General features: G+C 36.0%; 1 non-coding gene and 1 pseudogene across 1 annotated transcript; one reads left to right on the top strand and one right to left on the bottom strand.

Moving 5' to 3' along the window:
* Positions 1–6,935: 6,935 nt before the first annotated feature.
* LOC100682607 lies at positions 6,936–13,084 on the bottom strand (annotated as a pseudogene).
* On the top strand, positions 9,974–10,080 carry LOC119866501. Its single transcript, XR_005380246.1, has one exon.
* Positions 13,085–19,513: the final 6,429 nt, after the last annotated feature.

The raw sequence follows: 19,513 nt of genomic DNA, 5'->3' as shown, positions 1-19,513 counted from the left end.
AACCTTGTCTCAGCCCTACAAATTATTGCCACCTAGCTGGTCCTGTAGTTGAGTCTTTAAGAGGTGATTCCCTGTTCTATCAAGCCAGCTTGCTTCAGGATAGTAGGGAATATGGTAAGACCAGGGAATTCCATGAGCATGAGCCTACTGCCACAGTCCTTTGGCTATGAAGTGAGTTCCCTGATCAGGAACAATGCTGTATGGAATACCATAATGGTAGATAAGGTATTCTGTAAGCAGATGGATGGTAGTTTTTGGCAGAACCACTGCATGCAGGGAAGCCAAATCCATCTCCAGGGTAAGTGTCTCCTCCAGCAAGAATGAAACACTGCCCCTTCCACAGTTGGTGATGGTAGAGGTCCATGCTGCTGGACCCATGAATAACCTCCATCCCTGCCACCATGGCCACTTTGTTCATGAACACATTGAACAATGACAGGGTAGCTGAGGAAAAAGACTACTATCCACAGAACAAGTTCTTCTATTCACTTGATTATTAAAATCTTCCCCTGCTGAGGTAGTAGCAGATACATATACACACCTCACACATGCATGCAGAAATAATGTTTAACCAAATATCTGGGTACCTCTTGGTCCAGTCAAGTTGATAAAATTAACCATCACACCAGTTTTACACATAATTTCACAACCTTTCCCCCATCATTCTTTCATTTAATGACCATGAATACTCCAGTTTATATATATATATATATATATATATATATATATATATATATAGGAACCCAAGTTCCTTTAGAGTTTGGACACTCGAAATGAATCTTTGATGAATCTTTGATGTGCTCCCTTTATATGAGTTATATTTTGGACTTCTAAAAAACTATGAGAGTTCTGGAGGTAAAGCACATATTTCCTTGCCTCTTAGAAAGAATACCAAGCAGCAATGAATTAACTTTATTGACTCTTGTTTCTTTAGCATTTTAATCTCTTGTTATATGGTCTTATTTTCTTCTTAAATGTGGTTCTGTTTCCGGTTGGCATAGGACAGCAAAAAATGAAAATCTGTTTAAATGATCAGACCATTTAATGACCCGTAATGGGTAAAGACACAGATTTGTTCTCTGATAGCTGAGAGATAACAGATTATCTCAGTTACTGGTCTTTTTTGTTAGTTTATTTGTGAGTTCAAATCAATTAAGAAAATCTTTTATGCTTGTTGGAAACAAGAACAGTACTTTGGGAACTGAACCAGTGATTTGTGTTTTACTGAATTTTAACCTACATCCTAAATTGTGAAGTAAAGCTGCAAAGTGTGTGTGGTTCTGTGTCTATAATTGAGAAAAGCGTTTACTTCTCATTGTGTAAGTGTGAAATATTTTCCTGTTTTAAGGGATATTTACTTGTTAGATAAAAATCTTCTAAAAATAAATAAGGTCTGTTCTCATATAGAAAATAGTAAAAAATAGTCATCACAAACATAATTCTAATATTCCCAGAATATAAAGACTCAAAACTTTTGATATTTTAAGATGTGTTTTTTGAAAAACAAACCTTTCTCACCAAACTGTTAGCCTAGAGGCATTTTTTACCTGTAATTAAATTAATGTCAATAAAGTGAATCTTGAACAAATCAGACCAGTGTGCTAATTTTGGATTAAAAAAATCCACAGCAATCCATAATTTCCCTATCAGTATACAATAAAACTGTAAAAAGTATTTTTATAATATTTGGGTTTGTTTTCTCTTGAAGAGACTAGTTAATCTGAGCATCCTAAGTATCATACATTAGTTTCCTAACTAGAAAAGCTAATATTATTCCCATAAAATCTTTTTAGTTTGTCTTACTAAGAGGTCCATTTGTGCAATCCACAGCCCTAGATAATTTCTAAGATAGAATACTGAAATAGTGGTTATCAATCAGTTAATTTTGCTTGGATAAATTGTTATTAATATATTTTAGAAACTGTACACCCTTCAGGAAGGCTCCGCAGACTTACAATGCACTCACTGTGAAGAATATTTTCTCATCTTTATTAGAAGACAATTCTCCAAGGATCTTTTTCATTTCTATATGTCTTACAAGCATGCATACTGGCTGTCTTTGTCTGGATTATCTTTCCAAGGATATTTGTATAATAAATGGACTTGGAAGACTGTGTTTCTATCCACAGTTGGGGACAAGTTAGTCTACAGGCCAGATTAAGAAAGTTAGTGTCACCTTCAAGTAAATTTCATTTCACTTCCTGGGGGCCTATTATAAAAGACTTGGGTTTCCTAAACTCCATGTTCTTCAGCTATAATGCACTCACTGTATGCACAGTATCCACCTGGCCCCTTTACTTTGGTACCTCTAGAAAGTGGTGATCATGGATGACTGATGTAAACATGATGCTCATGCTGCTTGCATTCCTATGAGTAATAAACAATCCCTTGTCTGTGACCCAAGAGTGTTGTATGTTCTGCCAGCAACCATGAAACTAGGGCAGGCTAGCTTGTTAGCAGTAACATATTATAACTTACAGAAGATGTCACAATTCCTGCCGGCAATCAGGAAACCCACAAAACACCCTCTATACCAGTATCAAAGAGGGATAGAAAGCAAAATTTATTAGTGAGTAACCATTTCATATTTACATGCATGTGAAGGTATCCTGAAAATGTCTACAAAGGCTGGATAGAATTTCACACATATTTACACACTTAAATGGAAAAAGAATAATTAAAAGTTCTCAAATCTTCTTGGGAGATAACATGATACACCTGTGATTATCTTCTGATAATCTAAGAGACAATCCTGAGCTAATTCTGAAGGTTGTCGACAGTTCCAATGGTCAGAAGGACTAAGAATTTGCATTGTCAAATCAAAAGGTTGAGACTTTTACTGAGACAATAATGTTACAAGGAGACATCTTAAGGAGGAGAGGTGAGGAGGCCTGTGTCTCTCTCCTCTCCATTAAAAAAGAAAGCTTGATCATCCTACTCCTACTCAACTCAGGGGAAACACTGATCAAATCCTCATGACATAGTTATACATGTATCTCGATAGATAATATTACCCTTCTTTAATAATTAACCACACAGAACAGAATGAGTGGATAAAGGAATCTATTTGTATGGTTATATATCTTTTGTATGGAATATTGGTAATTTCGATGGGCATATGAAGAAGCCTCTTAGTCTTTTTCTATCTCTAACACTGTTTTTTAGACTATGCTTTTACAGGCTGAAATGAAATATTAAGTAGTATTTTTTTTCTATATGAAATCCATAAGACTGGTTCTCATACTTCAGAAACAAATATTAAATCTTTGATTTTAATGCAACATAATTATTTTCATAAGTTCATAGGAATATTTTCATTTTTGAGATGTCATTGCAGAAATCAATTGTACAGCCAAGACCATGTTCTGTTAGAGAATAAATCCACTATAATGAGACCATAAAAGTCCATGAAAGAACAAAAGTTGTAGTTTAGGTCTGGGATCTGAGTCCATGGCCCTCCAAGACATGGGTCTTGTATCTTCTGTGGACTTCAAGATCACAGCTTCATAGGCAGTATGATAGATCAATTAATTCCTCACTGGTGAGAACACTTTAGCATATTTTGTGAACCTTGAAGAAGTAGAATCCATACACATACAGAGATACTGAAGGTGTAACCTAATGAAGATAAATTTTTTTCTTTTCTTCTGCAGAACAGAAATAGCAAGAGTTATTTAAAACTAATGTGGAACATGCTATTAGGAAACAATGAGCATTTTTTGCTAAATCTCTGTAATTGGCCAAAACACTGTGACCAACTTTTTGTTTTTTAATCCACAATAATCCCTAGAATTTATTTAGGATCACAAGGAGATACTGTTATACTGAAGCACTGTCTAACAGGCACAGCCAAGGATTTCCTGATTTTGGACCTTTGGATTTGTTACTTACTATTGGTTAGGATAGTTTCCTACTCTCTAAGGGGTAGACATTAACTTTTGTAATACTGATAGCCATTTTAATGAATTTTGCCCTATTGAGATGCAAATGGAGCTGACCAAAGATACTTTTTTTCTCCACAGAAGACCTAATTCAACTTTGTGTATAATTTCATAGTCCTCTCACACCATTCTTTTACTCAGTCATCACAAATAATTCTGTTTCTTCTAAACTTTTTTTGAAAACTTCACCCCTTGTTTGCTCATTAATATGCTAAATACATTTTGACATGTACTCATTTTCATATGAAAGTTATGTGTTTAACCTTTAAAAACTAGAATTCGAAAAAAATTGAAGGGTTGAAATAATAATGACCATAACCTTTTATATGTGTTGTATTTATATATTAAATATAAACATGTATTTAAATTTAAATATAATATTAATATATATTTATTTTTTTTTTAAATATTTTTTTAAATTTTATTTATTTATGATAGTCACATAGAGAGAGAGAGAGAGAGAGGCAGAGACACAGACAGAGGGAGAAGCAGGCTCCATGCACCGGGAGCCCGATGTGGGATTCGATCCCGGGCCTCCAGGATCACACCCTGGGCCAAAGGCAGGCGCCAAACCGCTGCGCCACCCAGGGATCCCTTAATATATATTTAATATCAATATATATTTAACAAAATATTAGCACACCAAATTCAACAACATTAAAAACATCATTCACCGTGATCAAGTGGGATTTATTCCTGGGTGGCAAGTTTGGTTCAATATTCACAAATTAATCAATGTGGTACATCAGACCAATAAGAGAAAGGATAAAAACCATATGATCATTTCAAAGACACAGAAAGAGCATTTGACAGCCAATCATGATAAAAAACCACCAACAGAATAGGCTTAAAGGGGACATAAAGGCCATCTATGAAAAAAATCACAGCTAACATCACCCTTAATGTGGAAAAACTGAGAGATTTCCCCCTATAGTCATGAAGAAGACAAAGATGTTCACTCTTACCACTTGTATTCAACATAGTACTGGAAGTCCTAGCCACAGCATTCAGACAACAACAGCAATAAAAAGTAAAAGGTGTCCACATTGTAAGAAAGATGTAAAACTTTATTTGCAGAACACATGATACTATATATATAGAAAACCTGAAAGACTCCACCAAAAATCTGCTAGAACTGATAAATGAATTCAGTCACAGGATATAAAATCCATGTACAAGTATCTGTTGCATTTGTATATAACAATAATGAAGTGGAAAATTAAGAAAAAACATTCTATTTAAAATTGAACCCCAAATAATAAGATACCTAGGAATAGGGAATCCCTGGGTGGCTCAGCAGTTTAGCGCCTGCCTTTGGCCCAGGGTGCAATTCTGGAGTCCCGGGATTGAGTCCCACGTCGGGCTCCCGGCATGAAGCCTGCTTCTCCCTCCTCCTGTGTCTCTGCCTTTCTGTCTGTCTCTCTCTATCTCTATCATAAATAAATCTTAAAAAATATATACCTAGGAATAAAACTAACTAAAGTGGTAAAAGACTTATACTCTAAAAACTATAAAACACTCAAAGGAATTGAAGATGACGCAAGGAAATGGAAGACATTCCATGCTCATGGATTGGAAGAACAAATACTGTGACAATGTCTATACTACCCAAAGCAATCCACACATTTAATGCAATCCTTACCAAAACACCAACAGCACTTTTCACAGAGCTAGGACAAATAATCCTAAAATTTGTATGGAACCCAAAAGACCTCAACTATAGCCAAGGCAACCTTGAAAAAACAAAGCAAAGCTAGAGGCATTAGAATTCAGCACTTCAAGTTATATTACAAAGCTATAGTGATCAAAACAGTATGGTTCTGGCACAAAAATGGACACATAGATCAATGGAACAGAATTTTAAAAATCTAGAAATGAACTCACAACTATATGATCAATCAATCTTAGACAAAGCAGGAAAGAATTTCCAATTGAAAAAAAAAAAGTCTCTTCAACAAATGATTTTGGGGAAACTGGACAGTAACATGCAAAAGAATGAAACTGGACCACTTTCTTAAACCATACACAAAAATAAATTCAAAATGGATTAAAAACTGAATTGTGAGACATGAAACCATAAAAATCCTAGAAGAGAATACAGGGAGTAAATTTTTTTACTTTGGCCAGAGCAACTTTTTCTAAATATGTATCTTTAGGCAAGGGACTAAATAAATAAATTAAATAAATAAATAAATAAATAAATAAGTAAATAAATAAATAAACAAACTATTATTGGGACTACATCAAAATAGAAATCTTTTGCGCAGTAAAGGAAACAATCAAGAAAACCAAAAGGCAACCTACAGAATGAGAGAGGATATTTGTGACGTATCTGATAAAGGGTTAGTATACAAAATCTATAAAGAACTTACACAACTCAACACTCGAAAAATGAATAATCCAATTAAAAAATGGACAGAAGACATGCATAAACATTTTTCCGAAGAAGACATACAGATAGCCAATGGATGGATTAAAAGATGCTCTTTACAGATTATCAGGGATATGCCAATCAAAACTACAATGAGGTATCACCACATCACACCTGTCAGAATGGTTAAAATCAGTAACACAAGAAACAACAGGTGTTGACAAGGATGTGGAGAAAGGGGACCCCTCTTGCACTGGTGGTGGGAATGCAAACTGGTGTAGCCACTGTGAAAAATAGTATGAAGATTCCTCTAAAGTTAAAAATAGAATGATCCTATGATCCAATAATTGCAGTCCTAGGTGTTTACCCAAAGGATACAAAAACACTAATTTGAAGGGCTACAAGCACCTGATATTTATAGCAGCATTACCTACAATAACCAAATTATGGAAATAGCCCAAGTGTCCATCAACTGATGAATAGAGAAAAAAGAGTGGTGTGTGGTATTCCACACACTGGAATATTATTCACCTTTAAAAAAGAATGAAATCTTGCCATTTGCAACAATATGGATGGAGCTAGAGAGTATAATGCTAAGTGAAACAAGTGAGAGATAAATACCATATCATTTCACTCAAATGTGGAAGAAACAAAACAAACAAGCAAAGGGAAAAAAATAAGAGAGACAAATCAAAAAACAAACTCAACTGTAGAGAACAAACTGATGTTTATCAGAAGGGAGAGGGTTGGGGGAATGGATTGACTAGGTGATAAGGATTAAGGAAAAGAAAAAATATAAACATATATGTTTTTATATATTAAATAAATATTATACATAGGTTCTTTAATAAGCATAAATAATCTATATGGTAGACTATGTGAATTCTTAGGAGTATTCTAACATTAAATTTTAACCTATTCACAAACTATAAATGAAACAAATTATTCCACTTTGTCTCTAGGACTTCAGTTTGGTATTTCACCTTGCTTCTCATTTAATAACTATAAACATGATATATTTTGCAATGCTGAGATTTAAAGATTCCATAGATATGTAATTCCCTGAACTTATGTAGTTCACTAAAAAATGAGATTTTTTTCCCCCTAAACTCTTTCAAAGATTGCTATATTTTTGGTGCTATAAAGAGCATTAGAATAATTATTAGTTATATATCTTATGCAATTAATTGCATATAAAGACCTAGATATCACCATTACAATCCCTGTTATAGCCATTATTAATTTTTTAAATATAATTTATGAAGATCACTTTGGATACTCAAAATTATTTTTTAAACTTTTAATTGTCATTTAAATGTTTCATCCATTATTTGATTATGCTCTAATTTCATATGTTTAAACTTAGTAAGGATTTTTTTCTTTTTCTTTTCTTTTTTTTTTTTTTTTTTTTTTGGTTTTGGCCAAACTTTTTATTTAGTATTCTGTAGTTGCTTAAACACACACTTAAATGGTCTTATTGGAAGAGGGGAAAGGGAGGTTCTTGTAGATTTCCAGGGAGATGTCAGAAAAGCAAAATATGGCCAGAATTATCCATTTGCTTTTTTGGATTTACTGGGTGAATAGCACTTTCCTTACATAAGCATCTGATCTCAGGTTTTTCATTACTGAGAACATTGAGATTTCCATTTGAAGACACTCTGGAATCCTAAGAGTAGCATACCCCGACCACCCTCTAGTAGCTAGCTTGTTTGTATAGGCAGAAGGATTCACCTCTCCATTTTAGAAGGCTAGATGTTTGTAGAAGGTCTTAGAATTGCTTTGCCTCATTTACTGGGAAAAATCAGATATAGGAAGTGGGACACTTTTAACTTGAAAAATTACAACACTAGTACACAAGTCAAGTCTTAACACATTTAACATTTGCTTATTGAAAGCAATGTCATAAAGTCAAATAAGATTAAACAGGTTTTACTTTTTTCCCTCACAAGAACATAAAACTTATGGAAGGGGAGCTTAATAGGAAATTTAAAAAAAGTAACACAATGTTCCCTTTCAGTGGTCCTTGGGTAGTTATGACAGAAATGGTTCCGCTTTTTTGTTTGTTTCTTTGAACGGGGATTTTGGTCCAAAGTTTTGTTTTGTTTTTAATATCTGCTTCTGCCTCCCCCTCTATCAGATTGGCTTCCTCCACAGCCACCACCTCTTGGTGCCCTCGACTTGAACTGCTGTAGGAATCACGTGGAGGAGGGTACCCCTTTTTAGAAGTGGGAAAGCCCTCTTTCCTGTCTGCCAACCCGATCACAACCACTTGAGTAGAGATCACTCCGGCTGCTTGGGTAATTGTCTCGATTTCCACCAAATCTGTCATGTGAGCTACTGTAATCATCATAGCGACTGCTTCCACGTAGGATGGCACAGGCCCTCGTGTAGGTGGAGCACTACGTGAGTTACCATAACTCTCCTATGAATCTCTGTAGGAACCTCCACTTGGATGATCTGACTAGTCGGGATCAGGACCATAGCCATCTCTATCAATATAGCCTCTTGATGGGTAGTCACCAGGTGAACTGGAATGACCATAATCACAGTTAGTGTAATCTCTTGGTGGTGGTGCATAATCTCTTGTATCATGAGAATTTGGGTAATCTCTGCTTGAATAGCCTTTTTAGTAGAATATCCATCATCCCTTGGGGACAAATACACATCTCTAGGAGAGGGCAGGGGTTCCCTTCGAGGTGGGCCTCCATCACTATCTCTTCCGTGTGACACAGGAGCTCTTCCTCTCATTCTACTGCTGCTGCGAACTGGTCCTGAAGGGGCAGATCTTTCAGGAGGAGGACCACCACTTCGTGGTGATGGTCCTCTTTTTACTAGAAGTGGTCCCCTGGAAAAACTCATGTTAAAACTCATAGAATAGCCACCATCATCCATGTGCCCTCCACGCAAGGGAGGTCCCCTGGTTCCTCCATTTGCTCCTCTTCCACGTCTAAGACCTCTTGGAGAGCCTCTGCTTCTTGGAGGTGGAGGTGGTCCATGTCTACCATTTTCAAAGGATGGTTTAGTGGCTTGTCTACCTTGATGGCTTTTCCATATAAGGACTTTCCATTCATCTCTCTGGCTGAATCCATAGTATCTATCTGCTGGACTCTCAAAGGTGACAAAAGCAAATCCTCTTGATTTGTTGGTTTCACGATCTTTCATCAATAGAACTTCTACTATTTGTCCTTATTTGCCAAATAGTGCTTCAAGGTCTCTTTCATTTGTTTCTGTATTGAGGCCACCAATGAAAAGCCTTCCTGGGCAATCTGCTTCAACCATTTTTCCCCCTGGTTAGAGTCGGAGGGGTGATGACCGTTCCAAGCTCCTATGAGCTCTCAGGCAGGGGCTTCATAGCAGCTCAGCATGGGAGGGGGTGGGGAGGGTGCGCCGGGTCCGAGAACGGAAGAGGGAAGCTGCTAGTACTACTGCACAACCGGATTTTTTCTTTATAACTTTACAGGTATGATGGTTAGTCACTTTGAAGAATATTTAACTCTTTTAAAATTGCACTTTGGAGTTATATGATCTGAAAAAAAAAAACTATCAATAAAAGTAGTAAATTCTCTTAAAGAAAAAGTATAGAATGTTGAGGGAGGATGGGAATTTCAAGTCCACTCAAATGTCAAGAATTTTAGATTTCACATCTAAATCCAGTTTGGGGGAATTATGATTCATTGCTTTATGGGAGTCTGGCAAGATACACAGAAATCTCCCTCTCAGTTTAGGGGGATTGTCCTATGAATAGGGCTTACTCTCAGAGAGGACAATTTACAACTTAAAAAAAAAATCATTGACTTTAGAAAAATCTTATTTCTGGGGGGAAAAAAGTCAAATAGCTTGAATGTGTATATGTGTGTGTGTGCATGTGTTTTAAATGTAATGCTGATGAGCCAAAAAGCAAATTTATCCTAAATATTATGAGTTTTTCAGAAAATCCATTTAAAATATTTTCATATTTAGGGTTTAAGCAATTCTCTTGTTTATTCTATTTAATCAACTATTTTTCCATATATACTCTTATATGTTCACGTATTAAATCTTAATCACATTTTTTAAATATAATTTTGTGTCATGGAAACTGTCCTAACCACTCTGGAAGTCAGAGATAGTTTTCAAATTAAAGGATAAAAGTTAGAGTAGGAACACTATTTTATGAAAGTATAATTAACTTGGATTTTGCTTTTTAGTTTTAGGAGTTACTTTTTTTCACCCCTCTTTGTATATAAAAAAGTGAGTTCAAGTTTTCAGATTCTCCATCCTGTTGGAACTTGATTAGAACTTTATATGGTTCCTAAGGTGAAAGGGATGATTTGAGTCTTTTTTCTTCATTGCCTTCTCTTAGTGAGAGCTCCAGATCATATGTATAATTGCTTTTTACAAGACACACAGCAAAAACACAGCTAATAACCTCAGAAATCTACAGTCTCCTTCATTATTCAGATCAAAGATTGACAAGCAGACAGATCCTATATTGAAAGCTGTAAATTAAAAAAAAAATAAGGAAAGCTGTAAATAACAGAACCTACTATTTTTTCTTCCAAATTTATTATGCTTACTACATTATCTGCATATACTTAATATACTTTAAAATGATAGTCTTATGAAAATCAAAAGTTTAAAAAACTTTTTTGTAGTATATGCTTTTTGGGATAGTTAAGAACATACAATTTATTTATTAATATTTTTAAGTAAAATGTTATATATATGTTTAGTATTTTTCTTAATTTGCTGAGGGCACCATATCATAGACTGGGTGGCTTAAAAAACAGGAATTTATTTTTCACAATTGCAGAGGCTGGAAAGTCCAAGCAAGATAGGTTTTATTCTGAGGCCTGTCCTCTTAGCTTACAGGTGGCCACCATCTCACTGTGGACTCCCATGACCTCTTCCTTATCTACTGAAAGAGAGTGAGCACTCTGGTCTCTCTTCCTTATAAGGAAATGAATTCTATTGGATTAAGGTTAAATCAGGTCATAAGTAGAAGCCCTAACTACTTCTTCTAAAGGCTCCCTCTTAGGGCACCTAGGTGGCTCAGTCAGTTAAGGATCTGTCTTCAGCTCAGGTCATGGTCCTGGGGTCTTGGGATTGAGCCCCATGTCAGGCTCCCTGTTCCTCTGGAAGCCTGCTTCTCCCTCTCCCTCTGCTTGCTGCTCTCCCTGCTTGTGCTCTCTGTCAAATAATAAATAAAATCTCAAAAAAATAATAATATAGGCTCCATCTCCACATATAGCCACACTGAAAGGTTAGGGCTTCAGCATATGAATTTAAGGCAGACACAAACATTCAATCTATAAAAGTATTTTCTAGGTATTTTGTATTCTAATATTCATTAATTAAAAGAGAAATTTGTTTTGCTTGGATACTATTGAGCAGGTTATAAGAGAGTGCTCTGCAGAAAAGTACTGTTTACACAAATCTGTGGAGAATTCTCATGTACATATTTAAGAGCAGCAAAACTTTTCCCTGGTAATTCAAAATTTCTAGATTCAAATTCAAGGGTTTACCCTGAAAAATGTTAAATATGAAAAATTAAATATGTAATTTTAGACATGAGACATTTGAATGACAGGAAAAGAATTCTTTGTAGAAACTGTGTTTCAACATTAAGGCATAAAGATACAATAATAAAGACTCTAGCCTTGGCTCCTCTCTCCCTCCACCCAGTTTTACACTCATTGTTCCCTCCCCACATTTCTATTCTGAATTTGAATAAAGTTCAGGCTGGAGTATTAGATTTGCAGTGAAGGCAAGAGTATTAGTTAAGGTTCAACCAGAGGAGACCAGTGGGAGATAATATCTCTAAACAGATATATGCCTTTTTGTTTATGTATTTGTAGGGACTGGCTACACACTGGAGGGAGCCTATTGGGCAAGAAGTCAGGAAAGAAGGTCATGAGCCAGCTGGAGCTCCAGGGGCAGGAGTAGAGGCTTATGACCACAAGTGGGAGGCTCTCTAATTCATAGAAGACCTGAGCATATTTTAAGGATTTCCAAAGATTGATTCAGACCCATACAAAATAATCTCCTGTTCAATCAATTTAATTGATTAGCAGCTTTAATCAAATCTGCAAAATTCTTTCACAGAAGAATCTAGATTAGTGTTTGATTGAATAACCAAGTGCTGCTATATGTATGCTCCAAAATGGTTTTAACTCCTGACTCTTCCACTGATAGGCATGTAACCTTAAGCTGGTATTAAACACTGACTTTTAATTTCTACATCTGTGAAATGAAAATAAGATCTATATCACAGAATTGCTGTGAGGATTAAAAACTTATAAGTGATAGTTATTGCTAATAAGAAATCATAATTTTAAAAGAAATTTGACATGTTAATGAATTTCTCATTGTTATCCTGAAAAATATAATGCTTAATATATACTCTTTCCTGCTGAAAATAGGAAAAGATAGTAATTGTATAGCAATAAAATATCAATCAACAGCAATAAAAGTTGATAAGTTGCCAAAAAAATACTTTAAAAAGCATATGGGGCACTTGGATGGCACAAATGGTTAAGCATTCTACTTTTGGTTTCATCTCAGGGTCGTGATCTCAGGGTTGTGAGACTGAGCCCCAATTTGGGCTCTGTGCTCAGCTTAGAGTCTGCTTAAGACTCTCTGTCTCAAAATGGATGAAAGACCTAAGTATGAGACATGAATTCATCAAAATATTAGAGGAGAATGCAGGCAGCAACCTCATTGACCTCGGCCACAGCAAATTTTTGCTAAACACGTCTTCAAAGGCAAGGGAAACAAAGGCAAAAATGAACTATGGGACTTCATCAAGATAAAAAGCTTTTGCACAGCAAAGGAAACAGACAACAAAATCAAAAGACAACCTACAGAATGGGAGAAGATATTTGAAAATGATATACCAGATAAAGAGCTAGTACCCAAAATCTATAAGGAACCTACTAAACTTAACACCCAAAGAACAAATAACCCAATCAAGAAATGGGCAGAAGACATGAATAGACATGTCTCCAAAGAAGACATGCAAATGGCCAACACATTTCAACGTGTTTCAATGACACATGAAAACGTGCTCAACATCACTTGGCATCAGGGAAATACTACTAAAAACTATAGTGAGATACTACCTTACCCCAGTCAGATTGGCTAAAATTAACCAAGTCAGGAAATGACAGACGTTGGAGAGGATAGAGAGAAAGGGGAATGCTGTTGGTGGGAATGCAAGTTGGTGCAGCCACTCGGGAAAACAGTACAGAAGTTCCTCAAAAAGTTGAAAATAGAGCTAACCTATGACCCAGAAATTGCCCTACTGGGTATTTACCCCAAAGATAAACAAATGTAGTGATCCTAAGGGGCACCTGCACCCCAATGTTTAGAGCAGCAATATCCACTATGGCCAAACTATGGAAAGAGCTCAGATATCCATCGACAGATGAATGGACAAAGAAGTGATACACACACACATATGCACGCATGCACGCACACACACACACACACTGGAATACTCAGCCATCCAAGAAAAAAAAGAAATATTTCCATTTGCAACAACGTGGATGGATGGACAAAGAAGTGATACACACACACATATGCACGCACACACACACACACACACACACACACTGGAATACTCCTCAGCCATCCAAGAAAAAAAAAGAAATATTTCCATTTGCAACAACGTGGATGGAACTAGAGGATATTATGCTAAAGAAAATAAATCAGTCAGAGAAAGACAATTACCTTTGATCTCACTCATATGTGGAATTTAAGAAGCAAAACAGGATCAGAGGGGAAGAGGGGAAAAAATAAAAGACTATAAAATCAGAGACAAACCATAAGAGACTGTTAATCATAGGAAAGAAACTGAGGGTCGCTGGAGGGAGGGGGGACGGCATAATTGGGTGATGAACATTAAGGAGGGCATGTGATGTCATGAGCACTGGGTATTATATAAGACCAATGAATCAAGCACCTCTGCCTCTGAAACCAGTAATACATTACATGTTAATTGAATTTAAATAAAAATTTTTAAAAAACACCCTTTCTCTTCCTCTCCCTCAGCCCTTCCCCACCATGCATGTGCTCACTTGTGCACTCTTGCTCTCTCCCCTAAGATAAATAAATAAATCTTTAAAAAGGATTATATATATAACATTATAAAAGCATTATAAAAGCATTATATATTTTTAAAGCATTATATATAATATAATATATATTATATTCTGTATATTATATTCATTATATATAATATAATATATATTCTGTATATTATTCTGTATATATATATTCTGTATATTATTATTATATAATATAGTATATATTATATTCTGTATATTATATTCATTATATATAATATATATATTCTGTATATTAAATATATACAGAACTAGAACACTGGAGAAACTATTTAAGTATCTAAAACACATTCACAGCAAATAATTTTTAACTCCTAAAACTGGAATTCAGATTTTCAGCAATGCAATGTGATATTAACTGTAATTAGTATGGTTTGCTTTATAAATAATATATTCAAAAGATTTCAAGTATACCCTATCTCTTTGATGCTTTTCTTCTCTAATATATTTGCTAATATAACATTGCCACTTTGCATTCAAGAAAAGGAGTAAGAGAAACAATAGATTTGATATAATGGAAATCAGAGTTTCAATAAAATCTTTACCCCCAGGTTTTCCCAGGAAGACAGTAGCTAAGGAACCAGCTATCTCCAGAACCCTTCCCCCAGCTTCCTTTCCAACATACAAACATGCACATAGTTTTATTAATGTTTTAAAATACTACATCTGATGCCTTGCCTCAAACACAGAAATACCAACAATCATATTTCAAAACTGTCAAAGTCTATCTTATTATAAGATAAAAGAAACAGTATAGCAGGGACATGAGACAATGGTTGCTTGGTTTTCAGAACTGAGACAACTTTCAGGTTTGAAACCTACCTACTGACTGGGTCCAGGAGAGCCAAAGGAGGAGGAACCCTGTAACAGCATGGAAGGGTATACTGTGGCTTGTCCTTTAGTTCTTTCCCAAAGGCACCTCTGGTTATTCGCTCAGGTGACTGTACACCCAAGAAAACGGGAAATCATCAGATATTTCAAGAACTATTGGACATCAAACACCAGTTAGTTTGCTATCTTCAATCCTATGCAGTCCCAGAATCCAGGAATTGTCCTAATTCTCCTAAGGAGAAAATCAGCCACATGACTGGTCCATTCCGAATCTTACCCACCCAACTCATTACCGCCGATGTTTATTTCCTCAACAGCCTCTGACATCATCAAACAGATCATCATTTTACATGGCTTTTCTAGTTGCTTTTACTAGCAGTCCTGGTCTACCACAAGTTATTTCATCTCCTCTAGAATGAAGTCTCATTCAGCACTTTATCATCTTCTGGAATCATGTATTCATTCTTATACTCTTTTTCAACAGATATTTATTTAATGACTCTTATAGCACAGCATAAGATCAGAGTCGGGGAGAAGCCTAAAAATAACCCACCCTTAAAGAGAAGGAAACATTTGGCATTTCGAGATATCACGTAATAGAACACCTAGAGTTCTTAGTACTTCGGGCAATACTCCCATCTCCTCTTCCCTCATATCCTATACCCTTAACAACCTTATCTCTATAATTTGCTTTAAGACTATCCAATTTAATTCTATTAAATTTAAATATATTAATGTTATTTCTGCCATTCACAAGAAGCCCTTGACTCCTGGGTTATTACCCATCTCTGAGATCCCAAACCCATATGGCTCTATCGCCTAACCTAACCTCATTTCCCACCATTCTCCAGCCCCTAAAATCACTTACTAAGCCCTCTGCGCTAAAGGGCCTATATCTTCAAAAATGTCATTGAAGTTTCTATTTACCTTTTTTTACTCCAACTGAAAAAACTGCCTCGTTCCTGATGGTATGGATTCCTACTCAGCCCCCTAGAGTGATGGCTAGCTTCTCTCCCATATCCTACTACATCTAGGGTATGGAGGCTACTAGGGGCTCTTCATGTTGACACTTCCTGTCATTCCTCCTTTTCTCTTCCCTAGCCCACCCAGAGTAGAATCTCATGCCATCAGGGTATGCAATTTGATTCCCTCCTTATTCCAATCACCTCTGTCCTCCTTAACTCTCTGCATCTACCGAAATATGAAACTGTATATTTATCTTTACCTTCAATTCCTCTTTTTCATTCTCTATTTAATCCAATTCAGCTTTTTGGAATCATCTCTCCATTGGAACAGCTCTTGTTGAGGTCATGAATAATCTCCCATCGTTAAAACTTTTGATGAGTTCTCTATCCTCATCTTCCACGGTTTTCCAGCAACATGCGGCAGCATTAATTAATCCTCCTTTGAACACTTTTATTACCTTGGCTTTCAGATATTGAATTCTCCTGTTTTTCCTTCTACTTCATCAGGTACTCTATGTCTTGTTTTTTTTCCCCTTTCTGCCTATTTCCCTCAGCCTTCACCCCGTTTTTCTACTTTGCTTCTATGACTTAGACTGGTTTTTTGTTTTGTTTTGTTTTGATTTTAAGAGTCTACATATAAGTGATGCCTTGCAGTATTTGTCTTTCCCTGTCTGGCTTATTTCACTTAGCATAATGTCCTCAGGATCTATCCATGTTGTGGTAAATGGCAGGATTTCCTTCCTTCTCATGGCTGAATAATATTCCATTGTGCACGTGCATGTGTGTGTATGTGATATATACACACACATACATGTATGATGCGGTTATATAGATGCAACATATAGATGATGCAATATATTTAATGGCGCATGTGATATATATGATGTGATAATATATCACATCTTCTTTATCCATCTATTCATGGATGGACACTTAGGTTATTTCCATATCTTGGTTATTGTGAATGTTGCAATAAACATGGGAGTGCAGACTCTTGTTTATGCTCAATCATGAAATAAATAGTATTTGCTCCGGTGAGTTCATTCCGTCTCAGGTCTTTAAGTGGCATCTATAAGCTATGACCCTCCACTCTCTGCATCATATGGAAATGTCTCCTCGGAGCTCCAGCTTCATATATCCAAAGGCCTCTTTAACATTTGCAGACTGAATTCCTCATCTCCTGAGCCTCCTCACCCTACAATCCTTCCCATCTTAGTAAATGGCAACTCAATCCTTCCTGTTGCTCAGAACCAAAAAACATCGTATGATCCTCGACAGATCTCTTTCCCTTCTACCCCATATCTAGCTTCTTGACGAAGCTTAGCAATTCTGCCTTCAAATATATCTTCAGATTATAGCTGCTTCTTACCATTTCACTGTTAATATCTCAGGAAACCATCATCATCTCTCACCTGGATCACTTTAAGAGCCTTCCACCCTTGCCCCTAGTCAATTCATAATACAGTAAGCAGTCAGAGTAATCCTTATACAGCATAAATTGAATCATGTTGCTCTTCTGCTCAAAGCCCACTAATGGTTTCCTGTGCAGAGAAGATTTTGAGCCTTTACAATCATCTATAAGGCCTTTTATTATATCCATCCTCCTCTCTGACTTTATTGTGTGCCATGCTCCCTGTCCTGACACCAGCTTTCTTCCTAACATTACAGGCACACTCCCGCCTTTGGGACTTTGTTACTAGTCCATTTTCAAAAATGCTTTTCACATCCTAAGTACCTTCATCTCTCTCACCTCCTTCATATCTTTGGTCAGATATAGTCTTATGTGTGACACTCCTACATTACTATATTTTATTTTATTTTATTTTTTTAAAGATTTATCTATTTGTTTATTCGTGATAGATATAGAGAGAGAAAGAAAGAGGCAGAGACACAGGAGGAGAGAGAAGCAGGCTCCATGCTGGGAGCCCGACTTGGGACTCGATCCTGGGACTTCAGGATCACGCCCTGGGCCAAAGGCAGGTGCCAGACCACTGAGCCACCCAGGGATCCCCCACATTACTATATTTTAAACTGCACCTGCACATGTGTGTGCATGAGTGCACACACACACACACTAGCACTTCATATCCTGTTTTCTTTGTATTTATTGTTATCTCCATTTGACAGAGTATATATTTAACTTTTTGTTTATTCTCTCTTCCTACCCTAGAATGTATGGTAAATGAGGGAAGAATTTTTCTTCATTTTGTTTACAGCTAGATCTCCAGGTTTGAGAACCATGAATTACAGGCACTTAAAACATTTTCATTGATTGGAGGAACTAACAAATTCTTAGGGGCATAAGGCCATTCTGAGTGTATCCAAAAAGAGATATCCACTGGTAAGTTTAGTGGAAATTTCTGTGTATAGATGAATTTGGTGTGATATACATATTTAAATTCGAAAACATTTCTCAGACCACATTTTTACCTCTTCTCAAAAGGCTTCACTGGGATTCTCTTTTTTTATCAGTGGACCTCAAAGACAAGCTGAAAAGTTGCCACTTTACAATCCCACCTATAAACAAATGCTGTCTCTTTATTTTTTTAATGTTTGTCCCCACTAGTAAGCTCCCTCTTAATTTGTCAATGTTAAGTTATTCTCTACTCACTCAGCAACTATTTATTGAATACCTCCTATCTGCCACTGTGCCAATTGTTGGGGATATAGGGTTCTGCTTTCAGGGAACTTACAATTAGATTTTTCTCCACAGTGTATGATAATACCTCTTACCTACAGCTTTCATAACATCATGTAAAATTATGCCGTTATTTGTGGAAATTCTAATATATGTATTATTAACTGTTTTGGGTCTATCCCAAAGTAAACACCCAGAAACAGATGATGTGATCTAATGTAAAGGACAGCATTTCATTCTATCAATGACAGAAGAGCTCAATCCTATTTCCTATACTGTGATTAATCTTTGTATCAGGTCAGAGGATTTCCTGTGACCTGAGCTTCACCTCAGTTTCTTCATCTGTAAGAAAGAGTTAATAACTCCTATTAAGCACAAAAGACTTTTGTGAGGATAGGTAATAAAATGCACTACTTAATGTAAATGAATGCTTAATATACTACTTAAATATGTAATTTAAGGACTGGGCACAGAATAGATGCTATCCTCAGCTCTTTTAATTTACTGTAATATTGTGACACCTGACCATTATAATTGCTACTTTCTTCCATTTAAAAAATATGCCTCAGATTTTCAGTCTGTAGAATGGGGAAACTATATCAGATTGGACTCTTTCAAAAGGCCTCCTCAGAAGTATTACACTAATAATGGGCTGTGATACT

The sequence above is a fragment of the Canis lupus genome, chromosome 27, assembly GCF_011100685.1.
Source record: "Canis lupus familiaris isolate Mischka breed German Shepherd chromosome 27, alternate assembly UU_Cfam_GSD_1.0, whole genome shotgun sequence".
NCBI classification, from domain to species: domain Eukaryota; kingdom Metazoa; phylum Chordata; class Mammalia; order Carnivora; family Canidae; genus Canis; species Canis lupus.
The sequence above is the reverse complement of the archived record's forward strand: the minus strand, read 5'-3'. Positions and strand labels throughout refer to the sequence as shown.